This window comes from Zeugodacus cucurbitae, chromosome X (assembly GCF_028554725.1).
Source record: "Zeugodacus cucurbitae isolate PBARC_wt_2022May chromosome X, idZeuCucr1.2, whole genome shotgun sequence".
NCBI classification, from domain to species: Eukaryota; Metazoa; Arthropoda; class Insecta; order Diptera; family Tephritidae; genus Zeugodacus; species Zeugodacus cucurbitae.
In genome coordinates this window covers 8,132,501-8,142,500 of record NC_071672.1, presented here as the reverse complement: position 1 = coordinate 8,142,500, position 10,000 = coordinate 8,132,501, and the positions used below count along the sequence as shown (strand labels likewise).

At 41.9% G+C, this 10,000-nt stretch overlaps 1 long non-coding RNA gene and 1 pseudogene across 2 annotated transcripts; both read right to left on the bottom strand.

The window, feature by feature from the left end:
* Window positions 1-4,560: 4,560 nt before the first annotated feature.
* LOC128922954 (uncharacterized) lies at window positions 4,561-7,166 on the bottom strand. Of its 2 annotated transcripts, none has more exons than XR_008472122.1 (5): window positions 6,455-7,166; window positions 6,251-6,379; window positions 5,937-6,106; window positions 5,726-5,877; window positions 4,561-5,588 (listed from the first exon to the last, which is right to left on the bottom strand). It is a non-coding gene; the product is annotated as an uncharacterized LOC128922954 (long non-coding RNA). The 2 variants fall into 2 exon arrangements; XR_008472123.1 differs by having other exon boundaries at window positions 6,251-6,283; window positions 6,455-7,164.
* A 694-nt stretch (window positions 7,167-7,860) lies between these two features.
* The window catches only part of LOC128923403 (large subunit ribosomal RNA), a 2,821-nt pseudogene continuing 681 nt past the window's right edge, over window positions 7,861-10,000 (bottom strand).

Below are 10,000 nucleotides of genomic sequence, written 5' to 3'. Positions count from 1 at the left end.
CATACACTCTGGACTATCTGCAAGGTGCCTCTTATGCAAGAATGCATTAAGAGGCCCATGCCCCGTAAGCAGGAAACCCAGACTTAGACAGAATCTGAAGTCTGGGTTTCCTTCTACATACCTAACGTCCCGGATGTCCTCATAAGTCACCCGACCATTGAGACTACTGTCCCAACGGTTTTGCCACCTACACCTGACCCTATCATCTAGAAGCCTCTTGCTCCCTAGATATCCCTCCCTCTCCACATCATCATCGGAAATCAAATCATTCCGCAGCAATGACACACTCAGACCCCTTCTTAACCTGAATGATACAGCACGCTGTATGACAACCAGGTCAAGAGGGGGCGCACCTAGTAACACCTGTAACGCATCCGTAGAAACGGTGCGACATACAGGCAGACAGGCGAGCATCATGCAACGCTGGACGGAGAGAAGCTTTCGGCGAACGAAGACCGTCGTGGCCGCTCGCCACCATACAACAGCCCCGAAAATGCGCGAACAGCACGACGTCCGAGGCCCCAATCACTCCGTAAAACGCGCATAACCTTACCTACGACCGCCTGCAGTCGCACCTTCACACTCACCAAGTGTGGAGTAAAACACATTCTTTCACTCATGGTCAACCCCAGGTACTTGACTTGCGTCACATACCTAATGCTGACCCCATTCACACGGACAACCGGTGGACGCCCCGGTGACAGTCTGCCCTTTAAGAGCATTGTCACCGTTTTATCCATCGATATGTCAACCCCCACACCCACACCCCAATTATGAGCAATCTCCAACAATTGCCCTCCTACCCTTTCAATCTCAGACCTCGAACAGCCTTCGACCAAAAGAAGTAGGTCATCCGCATACGCACAACACCTGCGGAGTGGTTCGAGCTGCCCAAGCAAGGAGTCCATCATGAGGTTCCAAATATATGGACAACAGATGGATCCCTGCGGGCAGCCACGAACCACTCCAATCTCCACACTCCCATTCATACTAACGATAGAGGCTTTCCTGTCCGAAAAGAAGCTCCGCCAGAGACTAATTTCCGAACAGTTAAGTTTCTCTAGCCGTTGAATCACTCGATCCCAGATTAGGTAATCAAACGCCCCCTTGAAGTCAACAAATATGCCAAGGACATATTTGTTGGTATTCTCCCTCACAGCGTTCTGAACATACATCCAGGCATCTTCTACATTGCGTCCTTTCCTGAACCCATACTGCCTATTCGACCACATACCCCGCGTTAGCTCTTGAAGTCGTTCCACCATAACCCTCTCCAGTACTTTTCCAAGCACCGGAAGAAGACTGATGCCCCGATAAGAACGAGGATCACTCCTGATCTTATCAGGAGACTTCAGGAGAGGAACAACCCTGGCACTTTTCCACTCACGTGGAAAATATCCCTCACAAATGCACTTATCATAAATGACCTCCAAGTATTCCGGAATGAACTTCCACAAGCATTTGCACATCTCTCCGTTCAGACCATCAAAACCTGGAGACCGTTTAGACCTGACCAGGGAAAAAGCATATCCCAGCTCCCCATCATCTAATTGAGGAACAGGTAACTCATGTTCATGCGGTGCCTGAACTTCAGCCCTGGGAAAGAACGCTCCTAACAGAACCCCAGCACACTCTCTCCACGTTGATAACACAGTGTCACCAACACGAAGAGAGGTGATATCCTCCCTCTTACAACCCCTGCAGATCTTATAGACCTGACCCCAGGGGTCATCCCTATTGTCATTCACAAAACTCCTCCACTATTCTTCTTTAATTTTCACAATCATATCTTTATATTCATTCATCGCACAACTAAAATCATACCTAATCTGGGTCAGCCTATGAGAATTGAACCGCCGAGCACGTAGAAACTTTCGTCTCAACCGCCGGACAGTCCTCCTCTTCAAGGTTAACTCATGCGTCCACCACTTAATTTTTCTAACCCTAAAACTTCCCCACTTCCTGAACAATCTGTCATTCACACCCCACACCAACTCACACAGCCGAGCAATTTGCTCATCCACCTCCAGATCATCAAACACTCTAAGCGGTATTTCTAACACCGCTTCCCTTACACTCTGTCCATATCGGTTTCAGTCAATACCAGAGGTACGCCATCGCCGCAATGGACTCACACACACCAAAGGAGGGGAACGAGGAGCAACCACAATTTGGATCAAATTCTGATCACTCAGACCCCACCCCCCCTCCTCTAACCTCCCACTTAAAATCAAACACTCTACTTGCTGCCTCATTCATAAGCGTCACGTCAATATCACTCACACCCCTAGGCCCATTAAACGTATACCACTCACTCGGCTCATTCAGAATGTGAAGGCCCTTAGCCAACACCCATTCATTCATTACCTCGCCTCGAACGTGGCTTTGATATCCAGACGAATGTCTGGATACCTTACTAAACCACATCGAGGACGAGGCATTCGCATCCAACCCTAGGACTAATGGGCTACCACTCGCCAGAAGTAGTAACTTATCCATATAGCCCAGGTAGGGCTCTAGAGGCTCGCTAAATTTGCAATACAAACTAGAGACAATCATTCTACCGAACTCCCCCTCTATAGACACACACCCCCTGTTGTGACGAATCCAAGACTACACAATCGTAGCCGGAATCATTCACAACTATTGCAGCATTAACCCCAAGGTCCGTAAAGATTCTAAAACCTCCAGGAAGACCCCGAACCACACCATTGGTGGCGTAAGGCTCCTGGAGTAAGGCAATGCCACACCCCCCCTCAATCATACAACCCCCCAACTCACACATAGCGGCATACGACCCCTGACAATTAAGCTGAAAAATCCCCTCATCAGTGTCTGGAGAGGGCATGCTCAACAACGCCACAGTAAATCGGGCAGACAGCTGACATCATAAGATGCCCAGCTGGCCTACCCTTAAATGCACAGTTGCGACAATGGGGGGCATTGCCACAACCGGCAGCTCTATGTCCTTCTTGACTGCACCGCCTACAAACATCTTGCTTCTCACCACCACCGACCAAGTCTCAACCGGCTTCGGCAATGCCGGAGCAATCGCCTCCAATACAGGTGCTGGAGGCGCACGCACCGACTCAGCCGGAGCCAAACCCACAACCGACCTCTTCGATTGGGGAATAGATCCCCCACAACCCCCCCTGAGAGCGTCAACCTGACCGCGAAGATGGGCATTCTCGGTTACTACCGTCATCAGGAGCGCCTCGTACTTCGAGGCAAGCTCCATCAGCCCTTTCGCGGTAGTGACCTCAAAGTCTTTAACCCCAAACACCAATGCGTTTAATTCAGCCGTCACTGCCTTCATGGCAGCAACATGGCTGATAGCGCCTCCCCCAACCACACCACCATTTTCTCCACCCTCCTTAACAGCGCTAACAAGACACTCCTTTGCAGAAGTACCCTTAATGCGCTTCTTCCCCTTAATCCTCACTACACCTCCACGCTTGCTGACAATAGGGTGGACAACCACTTCTTCAGCGGTGTCACCCATATCAGCACAACTACTCCCATCCCCTAACATCACCAACGATGGCGAACCTATCCTAACCTTCCTACGCGGCGGGGACCCAACCGAAGGTCCAGTACCCTCATCAGCCGACGAGGTCTCCACTGCTAACGCAAGCTCTTTCCCCTCATTCCCAGCAGGGTGCTTAGCCCTTCTCCTCCGTGAGGGAAGCATTTCTACTTCCGGCCTTTCCCCAGGCAGGCTGATCCGCCGGCAAAACACTGGCACAGAAGCCACTCGACCAGACAAGACTTGGAACAGCTGCTCTCAAGACACGTGTGACTGAACGCACTGAAGGAACTAACTATAAGAATAGAATCGTCCAGTAGCTGCTACCACCTAAGCAGTCGATTATTGCGAAATCGCAAGGGCACAACCCACAACTCCAGCCAACGGTCTGGAACTGGTCACCCAATAAACTGCCGGACAGAACAAAGTCCCCGTAACGGCTCCAAGCCAACCGATGTGGAGCTGAACCAAATCGCACTGTAGGTCTAAGGTTAACAGCTACGAACGCAGTCTAAACAAAAATCAGCACCTTCAACACTCGGACAGACACCGGTACCCTTCGAGCAAAACCTGCCCAATCCCCCCGGAAACAAGTGGCAACTCAGTACCAGACACCCAACACAACACTCACTGGTAGAAAAACCAAAAAGCAGAAAAAACAACAACCATAGAAACACTGAGACTCTATGAGAGTCAGCACCCACGCTAGCAATGTGGGTAAACCACGTAAGCCCCAAAAGGCACTACCTTACACGCGCCTACACACAAAAACTACTGTGCTCGAAAACACCTGTGCTCAAAAACACCTGTGCACGAAAACACCTGTGCTCAAAAAACAACAAACGAAAAACAAATTACGTCACACAAAAAACACTTGCTCAAACCAATTTTCTTTTCACAAAAACAAATTCAAATTTCCAAAAATACACTCAACTACACGTATATAAATAAACACCTGCCGCAATGTAAAAATTTTCAAAAGCCAGCTATGATATGCACACACAAACTAACAAATGAGAAAATATACCCTTCAGTTCGGCTCATTAGTGAAAGACTAGTGAGTTCACTACTTACTGGTAACCACCACTGGTTACCCACCATAATACCCGCAATGCAATTCACTCATGAATTTAACACGGCGATGTCATTGGCGGTAACCGGTTTACACTATTCACTAGTGATTCACCACCTATACTTCACTAGATACTTCATCACATATCACTAACTATATTTCACTGGCTACCTCACTACATACCATCTTCTATATTTCACTAGCTACTTCACCACTTATAACTTTCTATATTACACTAGTTACCTCACTACCTACCACCTTATATATTTCACTAGTTATCTCATTACATACTTAGTTCATACCATTCATCATTTAATAATACAGGGTACAATTTTTATATGTCAATATTCATATCATGTTCGGATTTATTTTTATATTTATTTACACTATGTTTATTCTATTTTTTGTAGCTCACTAACTATATTTCACTGGCTACCTCCCTACATACCATCTTCAATATTTCACTAGCTACTTCACCACTTATAACTTTCTATATTACACTAGTTACCTCACTACCTACCACCTTATATATTTCACTAGTTATCTCATTACATACTTAGTTCATACCATTCATCATTTAATAATACAGGATACAATTTTTATATGTCAATATTCATATCATGTTCGGATTTATTTTTATTTTCACTATGTTTATTCTATTTTTTGTAGCTCACTAACTATATTTCACTGGCTACCTCCCTACATACCATCTTCAATATTTCACTAGCTACTTCACCACTTATAACTTTCTATATTACACTAGTTACCTCACTACCTACCACCTTATATATTTCACTAGTTATCTCATTACATACTTAGTTCATACCATTCATCATTTAATAATACAGGATACAATTTTTATATGTCAATATTCATATCATGTTCGGATTTATTTTTATTTACACTATGTTTATTCTATTTTTTGTAGCTGAATTGCTTTGCGCAATTTTTTTTCGGCCGGCTCGAAGTCATCGCTAACTGGAATTGATTCTGGAAAGATATATGTATATTAAAATAATTTAGTAAAGATGTATTTTCACAGATAAATCAATATGTAATTGAGTGCTATCACAAACATAACGTAAACAGTTATAATATCTTGAAAGAAGTAAACAGTATTTACATACCTAATTAGGAAGTAAAAACTCTCCAGACCTCTTAAAGATTTTTTTCCATGAATTCCGTCAATATTATATTCTTGGACAACAGCGTCCATCAATATCTCTTTAAGATTTTAAACCACCCCTGCCGGTCTAAAAAGAGATTTCATAGTCTTTATCTGAAAAGAAAAGAAATTATTATAAAGGAATTAAGATGCAAAGATTGACCAAAACTTACATAACATTCGCGATTGTCGTTATTTATTTCTGCATTTAGACATTCTACCTCCTCCACACTTGACATTGGAAATTTTGCTGTTAAAACAGTTTCCTCAGCAATGTGGCGATTCCACTTATTTACAACCACTTTCATATCGACTACTGCTTCCATGCAAATTCGGAGTTGATCTGAAATATGTAAATAAATATAAACAAACATATATGGAGTTATGTATATAAAGTACAGATGAATTAAATTTATTTACACGTAGATATGTATGTATGTACATATATGCGTGAATTTAATACTTGTCCCTATAATATTTTTCTTACCTTTTAAAAGCTTGTTATCCTGTAGCATTGTTTCTAAAAAAATAATAAAGAATAATTATAGTTATTATAATTATATACTCTTCCATGCGTTTTAGAACATCTGACAATTGCATTCCTTTCTGTCTTTAGCTGAAATATTGTAAAAGTTCAATCTTAAAGTATTGAAATAATTATATTTAGTTATACATATACATATGTACATACCTTGAGCTATGTATTTAAGCTATATTTTTCTGGAATTCTCTGGCCTCTAAATCTATCTCACTGTTTAAAACACTTTCTTCTATTTCTACCACTTGCTTATCCTTTTCACATTTTTTATTTTCTTTAATCTTCACAGTTTCGTCCGTTTTTTCCGCGATTTTCAATATTTTTAAATATTTTTTCCTTTCCGCGTATTGAAGGCGCTTCAAATGCCTTTATACATTTTCTCACCTTTATTCACTTTTTATTTAAACGGTTTAAAATATTATTAATCAAAAATTTAATTACCAAACACGACGCGATGTTGCATGAAACTATAATGCCGAAAAAGTACTACTTGAAAATTACAAATAAAACGCTGTCTCCATATGTAACGGTAAACATTTGTCGCGAAATTTAGAAGTTTTTTTACAGTGAATCATGCTTTTCATGATCGACATGTATGTAAATGCGGTAATAATGCAAGCGTTTTTATCAAACTGTGCTTACTGTAACGACTAGGTTTTCTCAAATTTGCATTCCACCCTTATTTTTCGCTGATATTCTACTGAGAGTACATATTGAAAAAATTGCGTGCTGTAGATCATGCTCTCTTCTCTCACAATCTCTCTCCTGTACCACTGCTTCTCTGCATTACGGCGGTGTCGTGAATTAACTAGTCACTTATAATATATGAATTCACTAGTGCAATTAACAAATTCATACCAGCCGTACTGCAGGGTACATACAATTGTATATATATTCAAACACTTGCAGTAATGTAAAAATATACAAAGCCAACTACAGAAAAAGTATACACGTACTGACAAACTTTATCTACACATACAATCGAATATATATTGAAAATGAAAATTTTTTATGAAAAACACACATATATACACGCACGTATATATTAATATACTAATGCGTAAATATGTATGCAAATGCGCTAAAAAACTACCACAAATCACAACCTAATACACAAATACTCAAAATGAATGTACTTACATCCAATGCTGAGGGCTCCCACACAAAAAAACACAAATTCACAAAAAAATTCACGACACAGAAAACGCACAGAAACGAAAACACGTCTGAACAATCTGAAATTCTACAATCGAATGAGTAGATAGGGACATCTAAAGCCAATATTAACGTGAGTACCTGCCGACGACGGCCTTACCTCACGGTGCTCAAAAGCACAGCGGATCAAATCAATGCGATGATCAGCGCCCCGAAAAATGCAATGCATTATTCAGTACCAATTGGCGTGTGGAATGGACACACTAACCACCTTGGTGAGGTTCGAGGCCTATCTAAAACCTCTGCCGTACTTTGGGTCCGGCACCCGGTTGCAATGCAACTCCACATTGAGTGACAAATATCACTCTCCCCGCATTCGGGTATTAAACCACAACCACCACGATACTCCCCGAGGGGCCAGTCCGCACGAGTAGGTTGGAGCGAACTCCAAGGGCTCCTACTCCCCGTGGTACCAGAATTAAGTCTCCGGTCAGACCTCGTAAGTAGATAGACAGTAGGAATCTCGTTAATCCATTCATGCGCGTCACTAATTAGATGACGAGGCATTTGGCTACCTTAAGAGAGTCATAGTTACTCCCGCCGTTTACCCGCGCTTACTTGAATTTCTTCACTTTGACATTCAGAGCACTGGGCAGAAATCACATTGTGTCAACACCCGTTAGGGCCATCACAATGCTTTGTTTTATTTAGACAGTCGGATTCCCCAAGTCCGTGTCAGTTCTGAATTGATTGTTAATTGATAATCGTTATAATTAAATAAGAATATATATCTTGCGTAATAATTCTTATAAAATTTTAGCAAGAAAGTTCCACAATTGGCTACGTAACTACTATCCGGGGAACAAGAACTGAAATTCTCTATTTACCCAGAACAAGTACATAAACCATGGTATTGCTTCCCAATCAAGCCCGACTATCTCAATCTTCAGAGCCAATCCTTATCCCGAAGTTACGGATCTAATTTGCCGACTTCCCTTACCTACATTATTCTATCGACTAGAGACTCTTCACCTTGGAGACCAGCTGCGGATATTGGGACGGCCTGTTGAGAAGTATGCGTAACCCCACCATAAATTTTCAAGGTCCGAGGAGAAAATATCGACACAACAGTAAATGTCATGCTCTTCTAGTCCATCTACCATATCTCTCTTCGAAAGACTTCCATGGTAGTACGACTATAAAACAGAAAAGAAAACTCTTCCGATACCTCTCGACGGCTTCTTTATGGTCGTTCCTGTTGCCAGGAGGAGCACAAGGCCCATTTTTAATAACAAACGGATACTCAACAGGTTACGGAATTGGAACCGTATTCCCTTTCGTTCAAAATTATTCAAGTGTTTAATTACTATGAAGAAAACATAATATATTCCCAACAATTCATTAAAACTTGAAAATTTTCGGCTTTCGCCTTGAACTTAGGACCGACTAACTCGTGATCAACCACTGTTCACACGAAACCCTTCTCCACTTCAGTCCTCCAAGGCCTCATTCGATTATTTGCTACTACCACCAAGATCTGTACCAATGGCGGCTCCATACAGGCTTACCCCAAACACTTCTAAGCACACCATTGTACCCTCCTACTCACTAAAGTTTCAAAATTTATAATCCAACCGAAATTGTATTATAAATCATGTACTTTAGCGGTAATGTATAGGTATACAACTTAAGCGCCATCCATTTTAAGGGCTAGTTGCTTCGGCAGGTGAGTTGTTACACACTCCTTAGCGGATTACGACTTCCATGTCCACCGTCCTGCTGTTTTAAGCAACCAACGCCTTTCATGGTATCTGCATGAGTTGTTAATTTGGGCACCGTAACATTACGTTTGGTTCATCCCACAGCGCCAGTTCTGCTTACCAAAAGTGGCCCACTGGGCACATTATATCATAACCTCAACCTTCATATCAAGAAAGGTGAGGTTCTTACCCATTTAAAGTTTGAGAATAGGTTAAGGTCGTTTCGACCCTAAGGCCTCTAATCATTCGCTTTACCAGATAAGATTATTTTACATAATATTTAAATGCACCAGCTATCCTGAGGGAAACTTCGGAGGGAACCAGCTACTAGATGGTTCGATTGGTCTTTCGCCCCTATACTCAATTCTGACAATCGATTTGCACGTCAGAACTGTTTCGGTCTTCCATCAGGGTTTCCCCTGACTTCAACCTGATCAAGTATAGTTCACCATCTTTCGGGTCACAGCATATATGCTCAAGGTACGCTCCAGTTAGAGGTATAAATAATAATAAATTATCATTATACATAACTATATGGAACGCCCCGGGATTGAATTAATAGTAAAATATTTCACTAAAAATTAATCCCATTATATAAAAGTTAAGTTAATTTCGCCATTAGGTTTAATATAACCCAATGACTTGCACATATGTTAGACTCCTTGGTCCGTGTTTCAAGACGGGTCCCGAAGGTATCCTGAATCTTTCGCATTGTTAATCATATAAATGCATACAATTAATATTAAAATCAATGATAATAATATTATTGTAAAATTCAAAAGAA